Here is a 16,739-nt window from a genome sequence, read left to right on the forward strand (position 1 = left end):
CCTTTCGTTTACTTTTTTTCCTCAACCCCATTTTTTCCTCCTCTTGTGGCAAATATTCTGCAAACAATTTTTTTTTTTTCTTCTGATTCTCACACATTTCACTACACTGTCAACCTTTGGGCTTCTTAGTGTCATTCTGGGTTGTTGGCTGAATTTGAGAAATGTGGGCCACAAGTCCCACTGCCTGAAAGCCCTCCTGGCCCCCTGATCTGCAGCAGAAATGTGGCATCCTCATCTGCTTCCTCATCCCCTCCCAGCCAGTCCATTCCATGCCTGGGAGCTTTGTCCGCCCCCTGATTCCACTGGGCTGAGACTCCTGAGAAGGACCCCGAAGGCCCCGCCCCACTGGTGTTCTTGAGTGCATTCTAGGGGGTGCTGGGAACTCCTTAAGGACAAGCACTGGGTCATCTTTATCTAGGTCCCCGCATCCTGGCCTAGACGAAGGGCTGGGGGTGGGGCCTAGGGCTTCCACCCGATTCTGACCTCATGGTCTTTTGCAAGAGACTTAACCTTGATGGACCCCAGTGTTTTCATCTGCAGAATTGTCCCCCCAAGTATCAGGGTTCTAAGTACCAAATCCACTAAAACATTGGTTTTTCAAACTTTCGGGGGCACCAGACTCACCTGGAGGGCTTGTTAAAACACTGATTGCCGGACTCCACCCAGAGAGTCCCTGCTTCAGTCAGTGTGGGGTGGAGAGTGAAACTGCATCTCTAACAGGCTCCCAGGTGAGGCTGCTAGCCGCTGGTTCCGGGACCACACTTTGAGAACCACTGCACTGGAACCACATTGTTGAAGCAGGCGCCAAACGCTCCAGTGTTTACCCCGGCAAGGGTTTGGGTCCCAGCCGGTGACTCGAATGCCTGCCCTGCGTATGAGCCTGCTCTCCCTTTTTACTTCCTGCTGTGCAGAGGTACATGCTTACAAAGCTTTGCATCTTATCACCTGGGAAACTGGACCCTAGATGTCCAAAGATGTTTCATTTTCCAGTTGCTATGGACCGAATGTCTATATCCCCCCCAAATTTGTGTGTTGAAACCTAAAGCCCAAGGTGATGGTATTAGGAGGTGGGGCCTTTGGGAAGGTGACCAAGTCATGAAGTTGGAGCCCTCGCGAATGGGATTAGACCCTTACAAAAGGGACCCCAGAGAGAGAGGCCTCAGACCTTCTGCCATGTGAGGATGCATGAGAAAATGACCATCAATGAAGAAGAGCCTGTCAGCTCGGACTTCCCAGTCTCCTGAACCTCAAGAAATAAATGTTGTTTATGAGCTACCCAGTTGATGGTATTCTGTTGCAGCAGCCCCAGCAGAGTAAGACACCAGCCATTTTTATGGAAGCTGTTTATCTTTAGACTCTCACTGTAATAGTTGGAGAAACATTTATTTTCTACCTTTAGGTAATTCTTTTTTCTAACCCACTCTCTGCCCCTGCCTCCAACCCCCTTAATCTGGACCCTGGATACCAGAGGAGGCAACATTGATGATTTTGAGTTTTGAACTTTGGTTTCCCACGTAGGTTTATTTTACCCATTCTCATCAAAGAAAGGCCGCACTTGGCTGAGCTAACATCTGGCATGGAGGTGCTGGGTAACCCTGCCTCCTCCTGGGCAGCTTGTTCCCTTCATGTTGCTCGACTTTCCAGGTATCAGTCCTGAGGCTGAGGTGCCCTTTGACTCAGGTGTCCTGAAATGCGTGTCCGCATGTAGTGATGGGAACTGGGGCACCAACCATGCCCAGAATCAGGTGCTCTATCCCTTCTTTCTCTTACCTGCCAACAGATGAGCCCAGCTTGGGCTTCTGGAAGTGAAAGAGCTCTTGTTACAACTGGGCACCTGAGGCCCAGAGCCCGGAAGTGATGTGCCCGCGTCCGTACAGCGTCAGCTGGAGGCTGTACGGATCTGAGCTGTCAGTGGTGGTTGCCTGCCTGTGAAGATTGATTGCATCTCATTTTTGGTTTTCAGTTGTCCAGAGTGAATCTGAAATCACTGCCTCTTTCCTGTCTTTAGCCTAGGATGGAATAGCTGGGAGGCGACGGCAGTCAGCAATGTTGCTTCGCTTTGCAGTTTTGTTTTGTAAAGGAGTGTCCCCCCTTCCACTCCCACTCCTCAAAAACTAGGGGACAATAAAGCAGTCATGGTTTTGAATGAAGCGTTTCTGTGCTGTTTTTCTGACTCCTTTCGTTACCCTGTCCTCTGCCGCCCCCAGACCTAGTCCCCGGCAGCTGAAGCACATCGGCCCTTGTGCTTTCATAGCCATGCAAACACGTGGTGAGCGCGTGCTCGGCACATGCCTTGATCACATATTTGTAGCTCGGGAGTCCGAGACGATCGTGACATTCTCATGTGGGGCTGGAGGTGGCCACTCCCCCTTCCCAAGGGAGGACACAATTGCTGTATTGTCTGTCGGCATTCTGGGCTAGCGGTGTGGGTCAGCGCCGGGGCTGTTGGTGCACTGGGAGATGGAAATAACTGTCCTGCGGCTGTGTACCTTGATGCCGCCGTTTTGTGAAGGGGGGTGGTTTCTGATCCCCTGTGAGGATCCCCTGGGTCGCCTGGCTCCGTTCGGCTGAGTAAAGCACCCGCTCGTGCCCCTTATGGCTCAGCTTGTTGGCCTGGTGCTCTCAACGGCACAAGGCAGAGCAGGACAGGTGTGGCGGGGCAGACCCCCAAGAGCTAGAGGGGAGCCGGGCGAGGTGGGGCCGGGCCAGGAGTGGGGAGGCTGGTGCCGCTGAGGCTGGCCTGGATGGCGGAGCCCCCCGCCCCGGCCCAAGGCCTTGTGAGGGGCGCGGGCATCAGCCGGACACGTGCCTGGCTGGGCGGCGCGGGGCTGCTTCCACCCGAATCTGGGAAGCGGCCTCACCTCCTGGCTTCCCAGCTCCCTGGGGTGCTGGACGCGTCACTGATGGGCTTCCTCTGGGAAGCCCCTCGCTCTGTCTCCGGCTGTTGAACTCCTATCTGCCCGCAAAGTCCGACACTCATGCCACCTTCTCTAGGACCCCTCCCCAGACCTTTACCTCCCTGCTTGGGTCACAGCTCACTCCTGTCCCATAGCCTGCATCCCCCCTGGCACTCGTGGTGCCTTGCGGTAAACCTGTTTGAACACTTGGTTTGTGTGAACTTGGTTGGTACACCTACCTGCCTTCTTGCCTCAGCCCCTGGTACAGCCAGCCCGGGGGGTGTTGGACTTGGGTTGGGGCTCTCGTACCATGAGGAAATGACGAGAGAAACACAGCGCAGGGTGTGCACAGGATCTGCCTGTTGATTTAAAGTCCCTCAGAGAAGATGCCCTTCGTTCAGGAGCACAGCATCACATGCACGTTTGACTTCTCCCGGATAATCTTGCCCCTCGACTCCATCGTGCTCACCGTGCAGGCCCCCCTCCTTCTCAGGAGACGCTGGCCTGTAGGGGTGCTGCCTCCCAGCAAGCCCTGAGGGCAGCCAGGTGCTTTCTCCTAAAGGCCGAGCTTGGGAAACAAAACCATAGGGAACACCCTGGGCCGAGATTTTCCTGGGATTGGGAGTGCGAAGGGCCGGCCACCTGCCCGCCCGCCTGCCCAAGCAAGGAGCCTCTGATGAGTATTTGCAAGTTTCCAGGAGGTGAGCGGTATCAGACAGAGTGATTTTGTGCCAACCACAGGTTCTGCTTGTGCTCTGCTGCTGTGGAACCCAGACAGCTTTGAGCCCAGCCCCTCCGTGGACCAGGAGGTGTAATGCTTCGAATTAGTGTTAACAACACAATTTTGTTAGCTGTAGGAAACCCCACAAGCAAGAGGTTTCAATAGCTTTTGGCATCAGGAAAGTTGAGAACTGACTTAATGTAGTGAATGTGTTCTTTGGTTCAGCAAACATTCCCTGAGAGCTGTTCTTTGTGCCAGGTCCTGGGACTCCGGGGACCGTGGTTGGGCTCGTGCCCTCCCGAAGGCTGCAGTCAATGGGGGAGACGGACACACTGCCAGTTCATTTCATGCTCCTTTGGTTCGTACTCTGCAGTTTGGGCGAGGCCTTCCTGGAGGAGGAGACACCTGAGCGGAGTCTAAAAGCTGAGAGTAGTTAGCTCAGCTGGAGGCTGAGAGGGGAGCAGGGGGAAGCAGGGAGCAAGTTCTAGCCAGAGGGCCCAGTGTGAGCGAAGGTCTGGACACGTGGAACAGTGTGGGGTGTTTGGGGAGCTATAAGCAGCTCTGTGTGTGAAAATTAGTCTTTAAGAATAGGCAGTATATGCGCTTGTTACAAACTCAGCTGTGAAAAGTAACTCTCCCCCCATCCCTGTCCCTCATATATACCTCTGCTTCTGTCTCTGGAAGAACTCCTGTCGCCTTTTTCTTTGTTCTCCCAGAGAGATTCCATTGATGCGCAAGTATGTATATATATATATATACAATTTTGATTTTTAAAAATTTAGATATTTTTTGCATAGGTCGTACCTTCAAAATTCAAAATGTACAAAATGGTATTCCTTGAAGAGTCTCCTCTCCCCTTTGTTCTCAGCAACCCACTTCCTCTCCCTGAAGACTCTTGATATTAAGTTTCTTCTGTATTATTGTTACATTTATTTAGTTTTACCCAAATAGGAGCTTACTGTGTCCACTGTGTGTCTTTGCTCTTTCACTTAACGCTCGACTGGAAGATGGTTTCCTGTTGGCGCCTATCAGGCCTTTTGAAAAGCTGCATTTTGTCCTTTGCGTGGATGTCGGGACATTTGTTTATCCTGTCCTTACTGTTAGGCAGTTAAGTTGCTTTCTGTCCTATCTGTGCTGAAGGCGCATATTTTTTTTTGCACCCAAGCAGGCTTATCTGTAGGGCAGGTTAACTTGGCATCTGAGGGTCCTGAGGTTCAGGAGGAGAGCCGCCAGGATGGCAGTAGAATGGCACAGAGACATTGGCCCAGTTTATATTTTGCTTCCTCGCTCTAGAAGTTGCCCTGTTCCTCTTTGTGGAAGGCAAGTGACTTTTGAATTGGGTTCTGCTGAGAATTTGGGGGAGAAACTGTTTCATTCTGGTGCTGCCTCCCATCACTGACCCCTCTAAGAAAGCGGACCCACCGTGGGCTCGTGAAACACCACTCACCCAGGGGTGTGGTCAACATTGCTCGGAGGGACTGCTCCTTGGGCACCTGTGCCAGACTCTGACCCTCCTACCACTCACAGCGGCCAGGCAAGGCCAGACCAGGGGCCTGCAGAGCAGCTTTGCCAGCCCTGTCTGCTGGGGCCTGGTGGACGTGGATGCCACTTCCAGGCACTTGCCAGGCTTTGTGCTTCATGAACATCATGGCTCTAGCAAATGTTTTGTCGATTTATTCATAATTGATGTATCAATTCATAAAAGAATCTGCCCGGGAAGAACACCCACCACGGACTGGGAGGAGGAGATCCTAGCATGGCTTTGCACCCACCCCATCAAGGTTGCGATGCTCTTTTTTTTTTTTTTTTTTTTTTTTGCGGTACGTGGGCCTCTGGATGCGCAGGCTCAGAGGCCATGGCTCACGGGCCCAGCTACTCCGCGGCATGTGGGATCTTCCCGGACCGATGCCGACCGCATTGGCAGGTGGACTCTCAACCACTGCGCCACCAGGGAAGCCCTGCGGTGCTCATTTTTGAACCGTAGAAGGCCCTGTTATGATATCGTGTAATTTGTCTTTTAAAATGTACTCTGCCTCTTAGTGCATTTTATTTTACTTTTCATTTCACTCACGCATCAGTTAATAATTTTTACTTCCTTGGGCAGAGGGCCTGTGACTTACATATGCTTTTGTGCACAACTCCTGTCCTATCAGGCTTTTCAGGGAGGACAGCCTGCTGTTAACTATTCACCTAGCACACCTGAAACTTGGTTTTGGCGTCCAAATGCTGGGCCCTGACCAGTACCTGTTACATTTCATCCGTTCTCATCTTGTCCCCTTATTCAGTCTGACAGCTTTTTTTTTTTTAACTTGATTATCGTTATTGTTAACTCTGAGAACGTTGATGATTTATGCCCGCCTCCCCTGGGCTTACTCCTGGTCAAGGAGGCTGGTGTTACCTGTGTCAGCTGTAGCCTTCCTGCTCTCGCACGTTTGGTAACTCCTCCAGATGAGGCTCCTTCCGGGTGAGGCTCCTTCCAGGCGAGGCGAAGGCCAGCTCGCTGGTGGGTGTGGGAGGTGCTCCGAGGCCTAGCTGTAGAGTTTTGCTGCTGACTTAGTGAAATGAGCTTCCTGAGGGCAGGACAAGCTGGCACCAAAACTCGGTTCGATGGCTCCCCTAGAGGACGATGAGAATAACACGACAGTTACAGCGGCCGCGGGCACATTTGCTGCTTTTTCAGGTACTTTGGGATATGTTGTGGACAAACAGTGGAGTGAACCTCTGTTTCTTCCGGGGCCTGGGCCATTTCTGATGACGATGATCTGCTCACCTCTGGAAGGTAAAACTCTCTGAGGGTGTTTTGAGTCTCACTTAGAGCTGTCAAGATTAGCACCCCCCCCACCCCACCAAGGCTCTGGAAGAGTTCAGCAGGGCTTGAATCTGGTTGGCCATATCGTTTCCTCTTTAACCCCCTTGAGGTCTTTGCTCTGAGCCCGGGAGGCCGGGGTTGTCATATCCAGGATGCTTAGAGGAAGTGGAGATGGGTTTGCAAATGAGGCGCCCCTCCCTTCTCCTGCCCGCACACTCTGCCAGAAGGTGAAGCAGGAGCTCAAGACCCACACGCAGCTGCTCCCAGGCTCCTTCTGTTCGGTCCCTGAACAGTGCTAAGTGATTCAGAGCCGAATCTCTGGGCTTTGCTTTGAATTAGGACCTCAGGGCAGCCCTTCTTACAGGAGCCTCTTTCTCCTCCTGAAGAGTCAACAGTCTGGTGCTGTTGAGGTCCTTCTGCAGGCAGATGGCCGTTGTTACACATAGAATGGCTCCCTCGCCACCATGCTGCAGCTGATGTCAGAGTCATCTTAGTAGAATTTGTCCCGCCCTTCAGAAGCCTCCTGGGAGGCACCAGAGAGATGCCTTTGGGAATTTGACTGAGAGGTGCCCCGGAGCTCACGGATACCTGTCGTTATGACGGACCTGTCTGGCAGTCTCTCTGAAGAGTTTTGTTTTGGCAGATGACAGCGTTCTTGACTGTGCGGTGCAGCTGGCCGTGTGGGGGGCAGGGGAGAAGGCGGAAGCCTCAGTGTAGATTGGTTAGCCCGGCTGATTAATTTCTATACCAGACCCTGTAAAATCGGTCGGATCAGGAGGGTGAAGTCCTGGTCTGCGAGGTGAGATCAGGGTGTGACCTCCAAGTGGGTGGCAGATGGGAAACCTGGTTCTCGTGTCCCTCACAGTTCTTACAGAGCTCCTGGTCCCCTCCTGCGTCACCGCCCGTGTTTCAGTGTGATGCTTGTGTCACCGTGTGAGGCCACCAGCCCCCAGGTCCCTGAGATGAAGAGAGGCTGCCTCCCAGCTGTGTCCCCGGTGCCAGCTGCTGGGAGGCTCCATTTGCTCTGTGCAGCGGCCCGGGGCTTCTGTGAGGGCAGTGCTGGTGTGTGGCCGGGCAGGAACGGGGACGCTCCCCCTGCCCGAGGGGCTCCTGGGACCACACTGGCATGGAGCGTGTGTGCAGCCTGGGTGAGGGTAGGTCATCCCGCAGGAGGGAGAGAACGTTGCTGTCTCTGGGCCCTAAAGTCCATAAACATTTTGCAAAGGAAGCGGCTGTTTTTGTAGCAGGAGGTAGGAGATGAAGGTGTGAAAACCGGTAAGTGACTAACTTCCTCGCCTTCCAAGAAACTCCTTATTCTGAATGTTGTTAATGTCACTGAAAGACACCAAGGTACCCTGGTGTGCTTAAGGACTGAGTTTGGAGAATGCACCTGTGCAAGCCTCCCCACTCGTGCCTGTAGGTACGTAAGAGAGGGGGGCAACCCCACCTCCCGGTTACCTGCCCCGAAGGAATATGAAGGTGGCTTCCCACTCTCCACTCGGCCATATGGAAGGCCACGGCTGAGGCTCATGATGGCAGCCAGTGAGAGTTTGGCCTTTGCTGTTGTCCGGTCTCCTGCGACCTTGAACACTGGAGGTCAGGTCTGGGCAGGACCGGGAAGGCCAGCTGACACACGGCCACCAGAGCAGTGGCTGCAGGACGGGCAACATCGGCCCTTCCCACCCTCTCGCGGCTCACGCAGCCCCTTCCGTGACTGAGTCTCCTGCTCCCTCGGGTTCCCGTTCGCATGTCACAGGTGAGGAAACTGAGGCTCATAGAGGCAGTGTGACCTGGCTGAGCCACATAGCTGATGCATGGCTGCACGTCGATGCTCACTTGGCAGAAACAGAGCCCGTCTGAGCCGGTCTTCCATTCGTCAGGTGAGGGGTCTGAGGCCAGACAGGGGAAGTGACTTGGCAAACGGGCCAGAGCTGCTCGGTGGCAGAGGCAGGGCCAGAACCCATGCGTCCCAAGTCCTGCTGTCTTCACACAGGCCACACTGCCTCTTGTTTGGGCTTCTCTATTTTTGTTCTTCTTTAATTTTTTTTTAACCCCTCATCTCTTTTGGTTTCAAATCATGGTTTGATTAAATTCACTGTACTTGTAAATAGGTCTGACTGAAGAAGGGGTCATGGTCGTCTTAGGCCATAAGTGGCTTAACATTTCAGTAGATTATCTCTGGGGCCCCTGCTGTGTCTCACCGTCCCCTGTTCTCTCCCCTTCTCTCCCTCATCCTGGTCTGGAGGACAAGGTGGTGTCTAGTCTGTGCTCCCTCAGTAAGTACTGGTTCTTCTCCCCCCCACCCCTCATTTCCCTCCTTTTGAGTTTGCTCTGCAGATCCTAGTCCATAGGACGCTCTTCTCTTGTAGGGTTTGGCAGGTTTAAAGGACTTGAATGGTAGCGAGAACTGCAGGGCCGCATATAGGAAACTTGCCTGTCAGTTAGTTCTCATTGATGAATGAGCTCTTGACACGTCATGCATGCAGTTGGCTTGAGTTTCAAGAAGCAACACAGGCTGCCTCGTTCCCATGTTCACATTTGTTTTGGCTCTGGGTCTCAACACTTTCATGTCCCTGAATAATGTTCTTCCTCCCCCTCCTCTTGAAATGTTATTTGCTTAAAAACACAGCAGATCCCTACAACACTGGGAGAGTGACTGTGTAAAGTCCCAGAGAACAGACTCCCAGTTTGGTTCAACAGCTCATTTACTGTTTTATTTTGTTTCCCCTCCATTAAGACAGTCTCATAAGGGAGCCTGGGCCACTTTGTTCAGCCCAGGGCACAGGGTGGGTCCCTTTCCAGCCAGGTAATGTGACTGCCAGTCCTTTCCTGAGTGTGGGCCTTCGGTGGCCTTTGATTACCTGAAGGTCTAGTCCAGGGAATGTATATTCACCCCAGTCACTGAAGGAAACACCTCCAAGGACACACCTTACTCTGGGGCGAGGAATCAGGGGTGGGGTAAGCATGCTGTCTCTAAGGACGGCAGATGCTTTATTCTTGCAGCAAGACAGTGTTGCGCAGCCCCCCCGCGAGTCTGATGCAGCCGCATGTCAGCTGTGTGGTTTAGCCAGGTTGCACTGCCTCTCTGAGCCCAGTTTCCTCACGTGTCACATGCAGACAGGAACCAGCGTGAACATGAGACTCAATAATGGACTTGATTGTCCAGCAGCTACATCTCCCAGCGAGGTGCTCAGAGGAGTCACAAGCATGTTCCGTTCCCCTGCCCAGCCACCCGTGCTGTAGCTGTGAAGACGTGGTCTGTGTTAGCTAGTTCGCACATGCTGAGTAAGGGCCTGCTCTCTGCTCGAACTGTGCTCACCGAAGGACTCACCTCAGTACCCCTGGCCCCTCTTCAGGTGCCCCACTCTGCAGACCTTTCCTTCCTGAACTTCCCACTCGCGGGGGCAGAACAAGGCTTACTTCTTACAGATCACAAAGCTCAGCAAAGTTCTATCACTCGCCCAGGGTGCCACAGCTCATCCAGGATTGAGCTGGAGGGGAAGTGTGACTTCCGGGCCTCGAGTTCAGTGCTCGTCCCCAGGTGTGCTGTTGACTCAGGTTCCTGCTGTGACAGGCTCTGTGCTGAGACCAGAGGAGGCCTGAGGCAGGGCCACACCCAGACAACATGTGTGGAGGGCGGGCTCCCTGTGAACACCCTGGAAATGGGCTTGGGGAGAAGGACGGGAGTTGGGGGGGAGCTATGGGGGAGGCGCAGCAGAGCCCCAGGGAGAGGGGGGCCTATGGACACAGATTCCGGCTGATGTAGTGAGGAGCCAGCACCATCCCCCAGGCCTGGGGGCACCCTGGCTTTCCCGGAAGGTACTTCACCTCTGCACGGCACCCGGCACGGCTGCCCCTCCATGTGGTTAGGGATGGGAATCAGTGCCTTTATGTTTCACCCCTACCCTCTCACTTCCCCACTCCCTGCCTCAGTGGAACGCCTAGTGCCAGTTCATCATTTAAGTCCAGAAGGTTGAGGTGTGGCCTGGGGCACCACAGGAAGAGCTTATAGGGAAGAGGTGTCGTGCAAACCCAGCATCTGTGCTTCAGCTTTTGGTCAGTTTGAGAAATCAAATACTTACGGGATAATTAGGACACAGTTTACGGATCCTGGAGTAGAAGTCTTGGTGGTTCAAAGACTTTGGAATTCAGCAGATGTGGCTTGAGTCCTGTTTCACCCTTTACAACTGGGTGACCTTGGGCCTGGACCTCAGCTTGTCCCTCTGTAGAATGGAATAACAGTAATGCCCACTCGTAGGGCTCCTCTGAGGATACAGTAAGCCTGGGGCCTGGCACTGCTGCAGTGGCTGTTCTTATTTTATTCATGCACTGTTAAAAGGTAGACTCCGTGTCACCTGTTATTTCCACAAATACAGACCAGGAAGGTACTAGGAAAATGGTGAACAAAAACGTATTTTTTTTCTGGCTATTGCCTCTATTGTGGAGTTTCCTTAAATCAGTAATGTTTGGTATCAAACATGTCCTTGGTGTTAAAGTATTGACTTAAGAGGTTTCATCTGTCTCTCTTTTTCTGTCAGTGTATTGCAGGCGGTGAAGGCATAGCTGTCTTTGATCAGTTATTTTTCAGGAGGACCTGAAGACTTGGGAACCTGGGCCGAGGGAATTAGTTTAAATGTTCCACTGCCGTCTGGGAAACACATTCTCCGGGCATGTTCTCTTATTGAAACTCCAGACTCTCTTTCCAATGTCAACTCGGTCTGGGAAAGTACGGGCTGTTGATAAAGTTCCTAGGCAGCTTTTAACTTGTATCCTTTAAACTCAGATGCCTTAGCAGCAAGCAGAAGGCATCCCCGGACAGATTTACTTCCCTGCTGTTGGCAGATGTGAGCCTTGACTGCGACCAGAGGATTCTTCTGCCTGCTCCACCCTTCCATGGGTTTGTCACAGGATCTGGCAGAAGGCAGCATGACCCTCTGAAAGATGCCCTTCCCCACATGTTCATAAATTTGCTTCTAGATCCTGCCCACAGATTGCTTTTGTCACACCAACAGCTGAAGTTACGAAAGTTTAAAAGTGCATGCAGCCTTCCCAAAGACCTTGTAGAATTGCTGTTTTTCTCCCATTTCCTTTGCTTCATGGGAGGGGGAAGTGGAAGCTCTGAAAGGAATGACTTGCTTGGGCCATCAGGAAAATCACTGTCAGCGGCCAAGGTTATGTTTAGGTTTTGCTCTGAGTCCTGTGTTGGGGTGGTGAGATATTCTTCTGCTATAAAACCAACTTGTACAAGTAGTAAACACAGGATAAGGATATTAAAAGAAGGAAGCGTTTAATTGGGCGAGTTCCAGCGTGGTCAGTTTCTTTTCTTTAAAGGGTGGCTCTTCAAAATGCATGACAGAAACGTTTGGTAAACTCCTGTAATCTTCTGAAGAGTCCTATAGACTCTTAGAGTTTGCAAAACTTTTTTGCATATATAAAGGCGTTCAGCGCGCACCGGGCAGGGTTCCCATTTGCCAGAAGCCGAGAGTCTCAACCACAGTGATATCAGACAGCTGGGTTCGAGGGTTGCAGACGCCCGAAGGCACATTGAAGACTGCAGAACAAAAGCAAGAAAGTTTCATGTTAGGAAGGACCCGTGTGAGAAAGTAAAGTTGCCCCCTGTCCCTGCGGTGTCCTGAGGAGACAGACCTGGATTCAGATCTCACCCTCACCCCCGCTAGCTGTAGGATCTTGGGCAAACGCTTGATTCATTTTCCTGGAGCCTTGGTCTTCTCATCTGGAAAATGGGAATACTGTTAATAGCAATGCCTGTTCACAGGAATTCGAGAGATGAAATGAGAGGAGCCCAGCCCATAGTTGGTCCTCAGGGAGGCGGGGGCTGGGAGTGCAGCTGGGAGGGGGCGGAGGGGGCTCTGGGGCCAGGGTGCCACGGGGCTGGGTTGAGGCCTCTCACTAACCGCGGGCAGTGTCGCTTGGTGCCCGCTGACCATCCGTGTGTACCCTGGGGAGTGGGCACCGGTGTCGGGGGCCTTCTCTGTGCTGCGCTCTTTTATACACATTTTCTTACCTGACTCTTCCAGCAGCCCCCAGAGCAAAGGTGTTCTCACTTTCATTTTAAAGATGAGGAAACTGAAGTTAAGGGGCTTGGGAGGTGAGGGGGAGGCTGCCCAGTCCCTTAGCACGCCTCCTTGCCTCACGCTGCATCGGATCCCCTACAGGCAGTGGCTGCCACGTGGCCTTCTTTAAAAAGAATTTTACGTGTATATGCAGTACAGTTGACTCTTTGGTGTTCACTTCTGTGAGTTTTGGCAAATGCATAGATGGAGTGGGCTTTTTAAATTTAAAATTTTGATGTAAGAAAAAAATTATTTTCTGTTTCACTTTTATCTCTATGAGATGATGGATGTTCACTAAACTTATTGAGATCATCGTTTCATGATGTATGTGAGTCAGATCGTGATGCTGCACGCCTGAAACTTACACAAGGCTGTATGTCCATCATATCTCAAAAAAACTGGAAGAAAAAAATTTTTAACTTTTGAGATCATTGTAAATCCACGGGTAGTTGTAAGAAATCATAGAAACCCTGTGTACCATTTACTCGGTTTTCCCCAGCAGTAACATGTTGCAAAACTGTAGTACAAGTCACAGGCAGGAAATTGACACCCATGCGGTACAGTCGAGATACAGAGCATCTCCATCCCAAGGATCCCTGCCGGTGTCTTTTCATAACCACCCCCGGCTCCCTCACCCCCATCCCAAGCGCCCGTTCAGATGCCCAGCAACTACTAATCTAGTCTTCATTTCTGTGATTTTGTCATTTCAAGAATGTTATGTAAATGGAGTCATGCAGTAATTAGCCTTTGGGGACTGGGATTTTTCACTCAGCATGATTCCCTGGAGATTCGTCCAGGTAGATCTCAATAGTTCGTCCCTTTTTAGTGCTGAGGAGGGTTCCATGGGATGCTGTTCCACAATTTGTTTAGCTAGTCGCCCGTTGAAGGACATCTGGGTGGTTTTCTGGTTTTGGCTGTTGTGCATAAAGCTGTTATGAACAATCATGGGCAGGGTTTTGTGTGAACGTAAGCTTGCATTTCTCTGGGATAGATGCCAAGCAGTGCACTTGCTGGGTTGCGTGGTAGTTGCTCGATAGGGCTTTGAAGGATGCATCTGGTATGGAGAGGCAGGTAGGGGTGGGGGCTTTGCTGCAGGTGGACACCAGTGGGAAGCACAGCCCGGGAGCTCAGCCCTGATACCCTAGGTGAGTTGATTCATCTGTCTGTACACTGTTACTACTTACATCTGTTGTGTATTGATACATAAAGCGCCCGGTACACAGTAGGTGCTCAGTAGATAGAAACTGTTCTTAACATGGGTTAAGAGAAGACCCACCAGGCCAGAGCAGGATCTGTGCCCCAGAGGTGATCTCAGGAGGCCTTTCCCTTGCCCCCTGTGGGCCCTGGGGCACCTTCTTTTTACCTTGGGCAGAGCTGTGCACCCAGTCGTCCCTCAAAGGCCGAGTTCCTGGCTTCTCCCTGAGAAGTAACTGGCCCCGTCCTCAGACTGGGCTCCGAGTCTCTGGACGGGCACTGGCATTCCCCAGTGAGCTTGGCCAGGCCCATGCCATGGATCAAAGGAATCCCAGGGAATTCCAGATTGTGCCAGGCTCTGATGGTCTGGATTTGCCTCACAGGGTCTGAGAATGTGCCCGGATCATTTCAGATGTTGCTACGATTTAGCCGGATTCCAGAAACGTGTGGAGCTCTTGCTGTAGTCAAGGCACCGACCTGGGTGCTGCAAAGGGTTCAAAAAAAATCATTCTCTTTCAGCAGATCAACCCAGCCAACTCCAGCTCCTTTGGGAGCATCCTATGGCCGCATGATAAAGTCTGGCACTCGGAGCCTTTGGTCTGGGGTGACTCTGTCTTTCCAGCCCCTTGTCCTGCTGCTGCCCCCTCTCCACGTGCCCTGTGTGCCTGCCAGTAGTGTGCTCACTGCCCCCCGCCTGCCCCCGCCTGTACAGGCCAGGCTGCCATCCTACGCTCACGCTTCCCCCTTCCCAGGTGCCTCTTCCCTTCCTGTTGAAATCTTGCCTGTTTTCTTTTTGATCAGAAAGGCGTTATATGCACTGGATGAAATCCTCAAATAGCACGTGTCCGTGTGTAAGGCTATACACTCAAAGTGCCTTCTCCCACTCCAGGGCCGCATGGTTATGGGACCATGCTGTACTCCTTTTCTTGCTGTTTTCGTTTACAGTGTTGTCTTAGAGAGTGCTTCGTATCTGTACCATTAAAACTGCCTCATTAACACTGCAGTAGAGGTGACATGGTATTTGTTTACATAGCTACACTGTGATTTCTGTTACCAGTCACCTGCTGATGGCCGTCTGGGTTGTCCCCACTCCTGGGCTCTTCCAGGCAGTGCTGCATGTCATTGGTCCCTGTGCCAAGGGGTCTGTTTATGACTCAGCCCCAGGGACCCCCTCCTCCATCTGCCTTCCGTAGCTGTGGTACCTGTGTTCACAGTACTGTCTTTCCACAACTTCTGAAGACAGGGCTCGTGCAGGACCTTCCTCCTCCTTCCAGTGCCTGCCGTGTTTACTGACTGCCCAGTTTCCAGGAGCATATGGTGCTCTGGTATTCACCAGTCATGCTGCCTCTGTGCGACCTGGCCTTTTGTAGGGGCTCCAGTGGGAGCAGAGCCGCGAGAGCTGGGACACCTGCACCGCTTCCTCCATCCAGCTTCGTGCTTGGTACACAGCGGCTGCATCGGATGGGCTAACGTGTTTCCGTGGCGATAAGACTTCTACAGCATCGTTCTTACTGGCCGCCTACTGTTTCACCAGAGGCATGGGCCATAATACAGCCAGTCCCCCCCCCTTTTTTTTAAATTTATTTATTTATTTTTATTTTTGGCTACGTTGGGTCTTCATTGCTGCACGCGGGCTTTCTCTAGTTGTTGCGAGCGGGGGCTACTCTTCGTTGTGGTGTGCGGGTTTCTCCTTGCGGTGGCTTCTTGTTGCAGAGCACAGACTCTAGGCGCGCAAGCTTCATTAGTTGTGGCTCGTGGGCTCTAGAGTGCAGGCTCAGTTGTAGCACACGGGCTTAGTTGCTCCGTGGCACGTGGGATCTTCCTGGACCAGGGCTCAAACCCTTGTCCCCTGCATTGGCAGGCGGATTTGTAACCACTCTGCCACCCAGGAAGCCCAGCTAGTCTCCTCTTGATGGAATTTAGCTTTGAAAAGTTTTGATGGAATTTCCCTTTTAAAAAAATTTGAGAGGACAGATGCTTGGGTGTCCATTGCTGAGAAAAGATCGGGACTCACAGGCTCCCCCATGAAACTAGTGGCAGTAGCTACTTGTTTATTGAGTTCTTCAAATGAGCTAGGGCTTCTCACCGAGCAAGCCAAGCTCTCTTTTCTTATGATACAGAGTCATCTTCTGAGGCAGGCACTGTTGTCCCTATTGTATGGAAAGGCAAACCAAGGCTCAGAGAGTAAGTAACTTGGCAAAGGTCACTCAGACGATACATTTCAACAGCTGGGATTCCAGCTCAGGTGTGCTTGGCTCAGGACCTGAGCTTGTAACCAGCGAACCCTCCTGCCTTGTTAGGGAAGAAGGGAATGGGGAGGGTGGGTCACCCCTGGGCCTGGGGTGATGGCTGGCGGCTCCAGAACTGAATCGAGGTTGCACCTAGAGAGAAGACGGCCTCCATCAGGCCTCGTCTCCGTCTCTTGAAGGGAGAGTCCACAGCACCACTCCGGGCACTCCCCTGCTCACGTGGCCCGCCCTGCTCCCACGCCAAGCGTCCAGGGGGCTGGCTGGCATCCCTGGCTCGGCTTTCTGGCCAGACTCGGAGGAGTGATCTGAAATTCTTTGCTGGGGCAGATCATACTTGGTCAGAACGTTTCACTTCTAGATTGATGTGGCTTTGGAACTCTGCATCAGGTCTCCCAGTGTGACCTGGGAGCCTGGAGACTCCACCGGTCCTCCCTCCTGAACAGTCAGTCCTTTGAAAATGTATTGATTTCCCTCCTTCCCTTCCCTGCTTTTGCACTTTGGATGAACCTTGTTTTCGAAGAACAGTAGAAGGTAATTTTCCTGTGCTCGCCAGCTGGCCCGTAATTGAGCAATTTCAATAACACCCACTGTAAAGTCTAATCGAAGTAAACAGGAAAATATGATTTACAATCTGGACGGCAAGTAAATACCAGGGTGCAATTAATTTTTACACAGAGCAGCAGATTCTAAAACATTTTCCTGCACTGACCAGTTTGATTTTAATTACAGATTAGGAGCTGTTGTTATCGTTACTTTTTACTTTTTGATGGAACCTGATGATCTTCAGGTTCCTCG

General features: G+C 52.0%; 1 protein-coding gene across 2 annotated transcripts in view; it reads left to right on the forward strand.

The window, feature by feature from the left end:
* Window positions 1-16,739, forward strand: part of EEF1AKMT2 (EEF1A lysine methyltransferase 2) — an 81,603-nt gene that overhangs the window by 55,537 nt on the left and 9,327 nt on the right. The window lies entirely within an intron of this gene.

The sequence above is a fragment of the Pseudorca crassidens genome, chromosome 16 (genome assembly GCF_039906515.1).
Source record: "Pseudorca crassidens isolate mPseCra1 chromosome 16, mPseCra1.hap1, whole genome shotgun sequence".
Classification (NCBI taxonomy): Eukaryota; Metazoa; Chordata; class Mammalia; order Artiodactyla; family Delphinidae; genus Pseudorca; species Pseudorca crassidens.